Raw genomic sequence first — 10,000 nt, forward strand, 5'->3', positions numbered from 1 at the left:
ATCCAGGTTCAGAAGATGTAGGATGGATTGGATTGTGACCATCCTGACTTTCGAATTCTTCAGTGCTTTGTTCAGCTGTCAGATCCAAAATTGGCCTTGGGACCCTTGTCTTTTTTTGGTACTAAAAAGACTCTTGAGAAGATGCCCAATCCAACTTTCTTGGCAGGAACCTCCAGGATGATTCTTTTGTGAAGCAACTTTGTAACTTCTACAGCTGCTGCCTCCCTCCGATTGGGTGGCACATCAGGGAGTAAGTCTTTGGTTTGGAGAGATTTAAAAAGGGAATGGAGTATCCTTTGGATATGATCCTTAGCACCCATTGGTCATTTGTGATCGCCATCTAGGCTTAAGGGTGCAAGAATAAGCACCTCACCCCCAAATGCCTCCAGAGAAGGCAGCCAAGAAACCTTTCAGGGGCACTGAAAGGGCGTGTCCAAAAAAGTATCTCAAGACCCTTCATTTTGCAAAGCCCTCTCTGCCACAGGAGTGGTGTCCACCACTATAATTGTTTCGCCCCTCTATCCCTAGTGAAAGTCTCCCTGAGATTCCTAAAAAAAGACCAAGACTTCTTGAACCACATTTCTTTACCACCATGCTAATTCTTGCAGAAAGATTGTTGTTGGGTAGAAAAATGGATTCTGATGGCAAACAAGGTATTTCCATCTTTTTCACTAGGGGAGTGAGTGTTACTGTGGGGGCCAAACAATGACAAACCATCAAAAAGTGTATCGACAAAGGACACCTTGAAAAGTTCTCAAAGTCATGTAACTGCATCCAGGCATGACGCTTAATGAGAATGCCAGAACCCGCAGCCATTGAGATGCCTTCTGCAGAGTGGACAATCAACCTCATGGTAAGGTTGGATATCGATTAAACAGCGGCTATTCTGGAAGAAAAGATCTTCTGTTCCTCCTCAGACATGGACTCAGGGACCAAGCTAGAGAGCTCCTTGATGAAGTCCCTCTATAGACAGGTAAAGTGAGATAAGTAGCTTAGCGCTCGCAAAGCTAATGTGACAGAAGTATAGACCCTCTTTCCAAATCTGTTGGGGGGGGGGGGGACAGTAGAGCTTTCCTGAGCCAGCTCCTTTTAGGTGGCTGCCACAACCATGGCATCTACAGAGATCCCTTACGTCCAGTGCAAGCTATGGGGGCACTGAGCATCTTATCCACCCATTTGGATATGGACTCCAGAGTGTCCGGTTCCTTCCATGACCTGGTAGACATTAAAATCAGTAAGTGCATCCACAGAGGGACACACCCAGGATGTAGATGGGCTGGTGCCAAAAGCCTCCAAAAACACTTTCTCCTCTGGTTTAGGATAGACCATCCACCTTCTTGATAGAGGCTAAGATGTATGCAAAGGAGACATCACCAGGTAAAGACCTTGGGGACCCCATCCCCTTCCTCAAAATCAGTGTAAGTCGTGACCGATTCCTGACAGGAATCCAAATGTCTCCTTTTACACTTCTTTTTCCAGGGGACCTTCCCAGTGGGATGCTCTGGGGAAGTACTGGAAGAAATTTGTGGTTCCACAGTTAGAAAAGATTGAAGGCTTTCTTGGACTGGCTGTGGCAGTGGTAGACGTGAGGTCTCAGTCACAGATTCCAAGGAGATGGGAATTGGATCAGATAGTGGGAGAACTGGGAATCCCCTAGAGTGGGAGAGAACCCTCTTTACCACCTCAAAAACAGATGGAGTAAGAGTTGCCCCTCCAGAGCCAAAACTGCCAGAGCAGACGTCTCTACAGCCCCTGCAATCCTCCGCTCCAAAGGGGGAGTTGGTGCTGAACTGTCCAACGTGGAGATTCCAAGAGAAAGTGCCAGTTTTGAAAACTTCAGAGTCAAAGTACGCTGCCCGGACTCAACGGCTAGGCTTTGGCTCTGAGATGCAATGGGACTCAACATGGTCAGAGCAAAGCACATCAGGGAAATGATAGGACTCTAAGTAATTACTGGATCCAACATCTTGGTACTCAGGGCCATCGGATCCAATGACTCCAAAGCAGATGGTTGGATAGGAGAAGAATTTAAAGGATGGAAGGACGAAAGTCTGTTCATGGAGCTGGTAGAGGATGGAGCTGGCAAAACCCCCATCTGGATCTATATATTGAGGAACTGTCTCAGTCTATCAACCTCATGCTCGGACAAGCTCAGAAAAGACCTGATGGAAGAGGAAGCTTACAATGGCCTGGGCACTCTTTTGGGAGAGACCTCTTTTAGAGGATATCTCTGCGCCAAGACTCTCTGCCCCGAAGTAACGGGAGGAGCACAGGGAGTTAAAGAAAGAGAGAGACGAACTGTCAGATACAAAGGTCGGATCAAAGGTTTTTGGAGCCTTTTTTGGTGGCTCGGAGGATCTCTCCGGGGCACATTTCCTATGTTCGCAGGCCTTATATTTCTTTGCAGGGGGCTGAGCTCCTGAAGTTGAAGGCACCGAAGGAGAAAGAGAAGGAAGCAAGCCCTTTAAAATGAGCTTGTTTCTGCAGTCCGCCAGCACCCGCAGATTAAAACCCTCACCAATGTTACAAGAACTGTCCAGGTGCGCTAGACCTAGAGTAAACGCAGTCCCTATGGGCATCAGATAAGGGAATCTTGTGCTCACAGAAGTGCGTTTTTTAAAACCCAAGGGTTTATCAGAATCATCAGCCACGATAAAACCAAAAGCCTACCTTAACTTTAGAGACGAGAGAGAGGAGGAGGAAACTGAATCCGAATCATGATAAAACCATAGGAAAGTCTAGCTAGACCAAAAATGACAAACAAATAAGATTTAGGAGGTATAAATGGGAGGAGAGGATAAAAAAAAAAAGAAAATCATGGCTCAAGGTAAACTTACGACTTAGAGAAAAAATTTAGTTAGGAGCTTTCAGAGTAGCGAAACCTCAATGCTTTCCGAATTAGCAGCAAACAGGAAATGAGGTAATCTGGGGGAATGAGGCATTATAGGTTGGAGAGGAGGAGCTCGAGCTTCGAATCCAAAGCTTGTAAAGTGGCCAAGTCAGATCCGAAACCCTCAGGTTTCGGAATGAATCAACAGGACATCAGACTGATGGGATTAAGAACGCTAAATGCAACAATATGTTACAATGCCATTTTCTTAAATGCATCTGTGAAAGTCAAAAATTTTTCAGCAATACTTGGAATACTGTTATGAACAGTTATAAGGGAGAAGATGAAAGGGTGACTTTCAAAAAAGGCAAAGATACAGAAATATGTAATTAAGTTCTTAAAGCAAGAAATTGAAATAACAGCTTAACATAGATACAAGTATTATACAAATATTTTCTCAAGGCAGTGTAGGAAGTTTTGTAAAAATTAAAGTTAATGAGCATATGAAAAAGAATGCAGAACTGCCAAAAACATATTTGCTTGCAAGTTTAAGGTCAGTGCACAAAAAATGGTGGTTAAAGCTGAGATGCTGTACAAATATTAAGGAAAATATACTTGTGTAGAAATCTAGGAACTACTCAGCATGTATACACTCACAAATATTTATTAGATCAACAAGACATCAAAATATTTTGGCAAATGTTTTTAAGTACAACTGTTAACTCAACTGATGGATGACTTACTTAAGAGACTAGTTCTATTACATACAAAACAAAGAAACAGGGATTGTTGGTCCTACTCCGAGATTTGGTTTTAAGAATAGTTTATCTCTTAAAAAATCAGCTATGTTATGATCCCAGAAGAATGAAGCAGTATGCTTCATTAGATAACCTGGGGACATATCCCTGTCATTCGTGCACAGCTTGCAGGTGTATAATAGTCTCTGTAAGGTCATTTATACACCCTAAGAATGGTTGTAGATATACTCCTAAATTATGTGCAGATTGCACTAGTAGCACACTGCACCCAATGCACATGTTTCTATGTAGGGAAGACAAACAGGACATTAAGGGAGCTTCTGCTACAACACACTGGATATATTAGGAATCGAGCTGCTACCAAGTCTCCTCTATAGACATGCAGTGTCTTTTGAAGTGCATACTTTGCTTTTTTTTTTTATAGTGTTACAGATATTTACTGTGGATATTAGAGGTGGTGATATTGTAAATAGGGTATAAAAGGCAGAGTTAAAATAGATTATAACCTTGCAAGCACATCCGACAACTTGGTTGAATGGAGCTGCAACTTTAAGACCATTACTGAAGGCATATAAATTACCATATTAATTAAATGATTATTTTATTTGATTATTTGACTAACTGCATATAAAGACATTATGATGTACTTGATTTTTTTTTCTGTCTGAAGTGCAGTGATAGTTAGCATGAAAGCACTTACTTTTTAAATAAATACTTTATTTTTATGGTCGTATTTGGTCCATACATTTTTCTTTATTACTTACAGACTGGTTTTATTATGAGATTAAGGAGGGGAAGTTTTTTTTTTTTTATGTCATATTGTGCCAGATATCTATACTCTGGAAAACTTGAACAAATAGGTACAAGAGTATGGTATATACAAGAAATGTGTTCTGACATTTACTAGTAAATTGTATGTTGAAATTTGTCTTGGTTATTAATATATAAATTAAATCCCAACACTTAACTGTGGCGCAGTCTTTTGCATCCAACTGAGCTGCCATCAATTCAGGTACAAACCTTATAGTCTCATCTGAAGGACCACACATTCAGGAGAGCAGCACCTGCTAATACAGCATTGCAGTAGCAATAATGAAAAATAAAATTAATCACCTACAGTGGAAATAGTTGTCCTGCCAACTTTTCCAAGACAGAAAGTCCTATGCAGGACCAAGATCTTTTCTTGGTGGTCTCAGAAGTTTCCCTTCAGCAAGTGTTTAAACAGATGTGGGGATGTCTGAGGGGCATCTAAAGGCATGAAGACTGAACTAGCTTGGAGATGTTGCTTTAGGCCAGGCATATGCCAGGCCTTCATTGCAGAATAATAGACACTGGTGCTGTGCCAGACCCATATCCTTCCTGGGGTACCACAGGAAACAGTCTTTCACTTGACCAAGTACGATTCCCTTGTGGCAAGCCTATTCTACTTAAAAGGACCACTATGGGGGGGGGGGGGTCAAGAAAAGATTTTTAAGAAGTGTTTTTTTTTTTTTAAACTTTTTTTGAATTTCTGCAAATTGCCTATCTGTACTCATCAGAAAGTAGTAGTCACTACTAATGTGCTTGTGTTTGTAACCTTCAGTGTCTTTCTGGGGGTAGTCATCATGATCAGAGATAAATCCTCCCCATAATGCACTGTGACAGCATAGCTGTTGAGATTATAATGCCCATGGCTGGACTGTCACATCTCGGTTCCATTCAGAAAGAATGGAAGAACAGAGGAGCAGTGCTAATTTTGAGAGGTTTTGGTAGTAGTATGTGGTGCAGTAGTTAGTGTTGTCACCTCAAAGCAATAGGTTCCTGTGAAGATATGTGAAGGCTGCCAGCCTAGCTAGATAGAATGTTGTAGATAATTCCATGACATTGTAAACATGAATATAATCCACACGGTTGTCCTCTTAAATGCAAGAAAACTGCTAAATGTTGAACTTAAATTTAACCACAGTGCACTCTGCTGAAAGAAAGCTAATAAGTCAAGCATCATATGATTGATCTCAAAGCTCAGACACAATGTCTGGACTGAGGAATTCCTTCTATTGTTTTGAGACCAGAGCTAATTGCAAGGTTTTACATGTATAATGTATTTTATTGTTATGGCTTCCTGGCCAGGTGCAAGCTTACTAAGAAATGCAAATTTGTTTCTGGTAGCCTGGAAACCAGAAGTCAAAAATGATGTACCCTAAAGTGAGTCAGTAGTGATGCATTATCAATATAAGAGATCTCAGAGAGAGATAGCATTTTGGACTTGTTTGAAGAACATCCACTCACCAGTACTCTGGCCTTTGCTCTACATGTAAGTTTATAGGTTCATAGGTTTATACTAGGCTATCTGCCCTAAGGCATTTATAAGCCTAGCCCAAAGTTTTGTGGCTTACGCCACCCCTTACATGAAAAAATACTGTGCCAATTAGTTTGTTGTGCCTCTGTCCAGCAGTGACACAGAGATGATTCCCGGGGTAAACCTATGATCTCCCATCCACAGGTCAAGATTTCTCTTGAACAGAGCCAGCAAGGTGCTCTGCCTCACATGGACCGGGATTTTATTCCACAGCATAGGGAGTCTCTGAGTGATAAATCTATCCCTCCAGCACGTCCTATTTATATCCGTGCTAAGGTTTAAGTCGCTTGCTCTAGTGGTTTTGGTGGATTTGGATTTTTTGAGGTGGAGCATGTCCATTAATTCCGGGTTGGACATGGCCTTGTATGTCAGGCACATGTCACCTCTGAGCAGACGGTATGTGACTGAATAGAGATGGAGTTTCTTCAATCTGGCAGCATATGACAGATTTTGGAGTCCCTTTATCCTTTTGGTGATTGCTCTTAGAGTTGGATAGGAATTTAGTCTAGCTGTTTTCTATATTTATGTCAGAGTACTCTGCAGTATTATTTTTCTGTGATTTCTGAACTCTTGACTAGCACTGTGTTGAATTGAGAAGATCTGTCTTGTGTTATTTATTATTAAATATTTTTTTAAACCTTTCAACTGCGGCTGTTGTGTAGAGATAATTTAAGCTCTAGAGTACTTGCATGTATTTGGTGATAGTGTACAAAGCCACTCCAATAAGCCTTGCTAAACATCCACTTACTACCCAGATAATACTGCACAGTATAAACGGGCACCTTTAGGTAAGAGCATTTTGTTTTGTAGCCAATAAGAGCAGCTGGTGGCAGTGATTACTACCTTACAGCCTGGCAGGAGGGTGCATAGCTGGAGACCCTGTGCCAGCTTTCCCCAGGAGTGTCTATGTTTATAAACCAAGTCTCAAAGTGTGTGTGTCAGCTACTTGGGCAGAAACACAAAGCACTGGTTGGACAGACAGGGCACAGGAGGCTTTGGCTTGACTACTCGGCTGAGATCTGTACACTATAGCTGTGCCAGTGGGTAGTCTTATTGGGGATCTGGAGAAAACAGCCCCAGACTGACTGTGATCTCTGTGTGCTCTTAAGGGGAATTGTACTTTACTGTGTGTGTACTTGTTATCCCTCCCAAAGGGAAGCCCCTCACTGGTGCTAGTGGTGAAGATCGAGACTCCTTGGATTACCAGGCCAGGACACAAGTGTCACACATTAATTGGTTGGCAGTGGTGGGATATCCACGCCACATATTAATTGGTTGGCAACTGGCTTGTAGTGGCGTGGATAGTGAATTCCTGTAGCTTCTGTACAGTGATCACTGAAGGTGTTTTTGTACTCTAATTCAGCCACACAGTGAATATTCAGGGTTCAGATCACAAGTGTTTTATTTCTTTTGTTAGCTTAGTCAAGGAGAGCAAGCATATCAGCAGAGGAGTATGGCAAGCTGACAAGGAGCCAGTTGGCTGAGATGTGCCAGGCTAAGGGACTGGTGTGTGGCAACCTGACTAAGGCAGACATGATTGCAGCTTTGGTCACAGCTGCATCAGAAAACAGGGCAATCAGACTAGCTGTGGAGATGTACAACACTCAGACAATGGACAGCTCCACCTTTCTGCAGAGGACTTAAAAAAATCCATCTGGAGAGACTTGAGTTGGAGGCCAGGTGTTTGGAAACAGAAGCAGCAGAGAGACAGAGGCGTTTACAGGCTAAGAATGAGAAAATGCTATGCCAGGAAGCTGAGAAGGAGAGAGAGAGGCATCATGAAAAGGAGATGCTGACTCTGCCAGAGTCATGCAGGTAATGTGGAAGGAAGTAACCAGACCTCAGAAGCACAAAAGGTCAGAAAATTTCTTCAGCAGTTTTACAGAGGGGGATATTTTTGATAGCTTCATACGTTTGAAAGGGTATGTAAACAGTATGATACTGACTAAAGGCTCTAGTACGGTTCATTCTTCTTACTCCAAGGCAAAGCTGTAAATGTACTTTCCAAACTGTCATATGATTTCTTAAATTACACTGCTAATAAGAATCGTTTGCTAGAATTTTTTAAGCCAACACCTGAAAATTATATGAAAAAGTTTCATGAGCATAGACACAAGGCAGTCGAAAGTGTGTGTGTGAATATGTTGCTGAACTGAGCACTTATTTTCATAGGTAGGTTAGTGGATGTCAGGTCACCACTTCTGAAGGGCTGGCAGACCTTTTGGTGAGTGAACAAGCCCATAGCACTTTGTCAGTCAGCTAACCAGATCCTCATGTCCCCAGACAATGTGCTACTTCAGATGAATTGGGAAAGAAGGGAGAACTATACTTAGCAAGTAGGGCATCCCCGCACAGGAAAGTGACCCCAGTACTGCTCATGGGTCTAAAGGAACCCATGGTTGGCAGCCCAGACTGCCTCAACAGAATCTGCCAGTAGCAGGGGAAGCCACTAGTCCAGATACACGTCCAAGATATAGAGTTAAATGTTTCAAATGCAACCAGTGGGGTCATGTGGCATATAGATGTCCATGGAGGCATGGTGGAGAACAACTGGTGAGGGAGCCAGTAAGTGGGAAGGACAAAATGCCAACAGTCGGTTGTCTTGAAACAACAGGGGTACCAAACTATCATCCGGCAGATGTCCTGATAGGGAAGGATTTTAATGAGGCAGTACTGTACGTTAATGCAGTTACACGCAGTCAGGCTAGGAGACAAGCAAGTGGGTCTGGCGGCCTGGGGGAGACCCAGACAGGCTGCATACTTGCAGCCAGGACTGGTGAGGTAGTTACTTCAGGGAGGGAGCTACTCTGTACCAGTGAGACTGAAGATGAGCTACACCAAAGACGGCCACCTGTCATGTGAAAGAACTGTTTAATGAACATGGCAAGTGAAAAATACTTCAACATGTCCCACAACACAAGCATAATGGTAGTGCTGATGGTGACTGTGAGAGAAGTTATAGCCACCTTATTACTGTTGCACTATCCCCACTGCACACTCGCACAAATACATAAGCATAACTTTTCTCACAATCACCATCAGCACTACCATTATGCTTGTGTTGTCAGACATGTTGCAGTACGTTTCACTTGGCATCTTCATTAAACAGGTCTTTCCCATGTTAGGTGGCCATCTTTGATGTTTGCATTAAAGCAAATGTGCACTGCCACAGAGATATGGTGAGAAGAACTGCAATAGCAGTCACCTGAGATAAAGGACTATGGCCACTTGAAACTTTGCTTTCATCCCACTCTAACACCAGAGGGATGGACAGACAGTGGCAGGCTTCATAGTTTTCAGGGAAGTGGGGGTAATGCAGTATTCCCACACCAGATTCAGATTTGAACACTAAGCATTGTACACAGCTTATTTTGACGGATCTATCTTTGGTTACCAGTAAAGCAAAACGGGACAAAGTACAGAGAAAATTATATGTACATATACTGAGCAAGATAGGAGTTTTACATTACACACAAAGAAAAGCTGTACAGTTTTTTCACAAAGCGCTGAAACTATTTTTCAAAGATAAAACATTGTGGCATTTTGCTTTGTGAATCAGTTATGTAGGTATATTAAAACTATGTGCAGTTTGGGATCTACAGTTGAAATGTCAAACACTATGTACAGAAATTGAATATATACAGTTACTACAAATAAATATATGCTTAGAGATAAAAGTTAAATGACAACATCCTAACAATTTCAACTATTGTGAAATAGGAATCTTTCAGTAGGAAAGTAAATAGGTTAGGTTACAACAAGCAGTTTTAGCTTAAGATGTTGGTTTGTTTTATAAAGAATATTTGTATGCAGAAGACCATGAGACAGAAAACACAGGAACAGAGAAATTACAGGAGACAGGGATGAAGGAATAAAATTGGACATATACGAGTTAAAAGAAGGTTAGCGATACATGAGAGTGGTAAATACTATCCTGGAACAGTACAGGCAATTTAAACCACGGATCAGATATATATGACTTTTTGCAAAGATAATAGAACAAATTCTTTTAGATGTCATGATTTTTGTTAAAGGCACCAATGGATCAAAAGGTTGGAAAATGCACATCAGAAC

The 10,000-nt window shown here is 41.9% G+C and overlaps 1 protein-coding gene across 4 annotated transcripts in view; it reads right to left on the reverse strand.

Moving 5' to 3' along the window:
• MSANTD2 (Myb/SANT DNA binding domain containing 2) overlaps positions 1 to 10,000 on the reverse strand; it is a 954,611-nt gene that overhangs the window by 783,590 nt on the left and 161,021 nt on the right. The window lies entirely within an intron of this gene.

The sequence above is a fragment of the Protopterus annectens genome, chromosome 8.part0 (genome assembly GCF_019279795.1).
Source record: "Protopterus annectens isolate FY-2018-M chromosome 8.part0, PAN1.0, whole genome shotgun sequence".
In the NCBI taxonomy this organism is placed as follows: Eukaryota; Metazoa; Chordata; order Ceratodontiformes; family Protopteridae; genus Protopterus; species Protopterus annectens.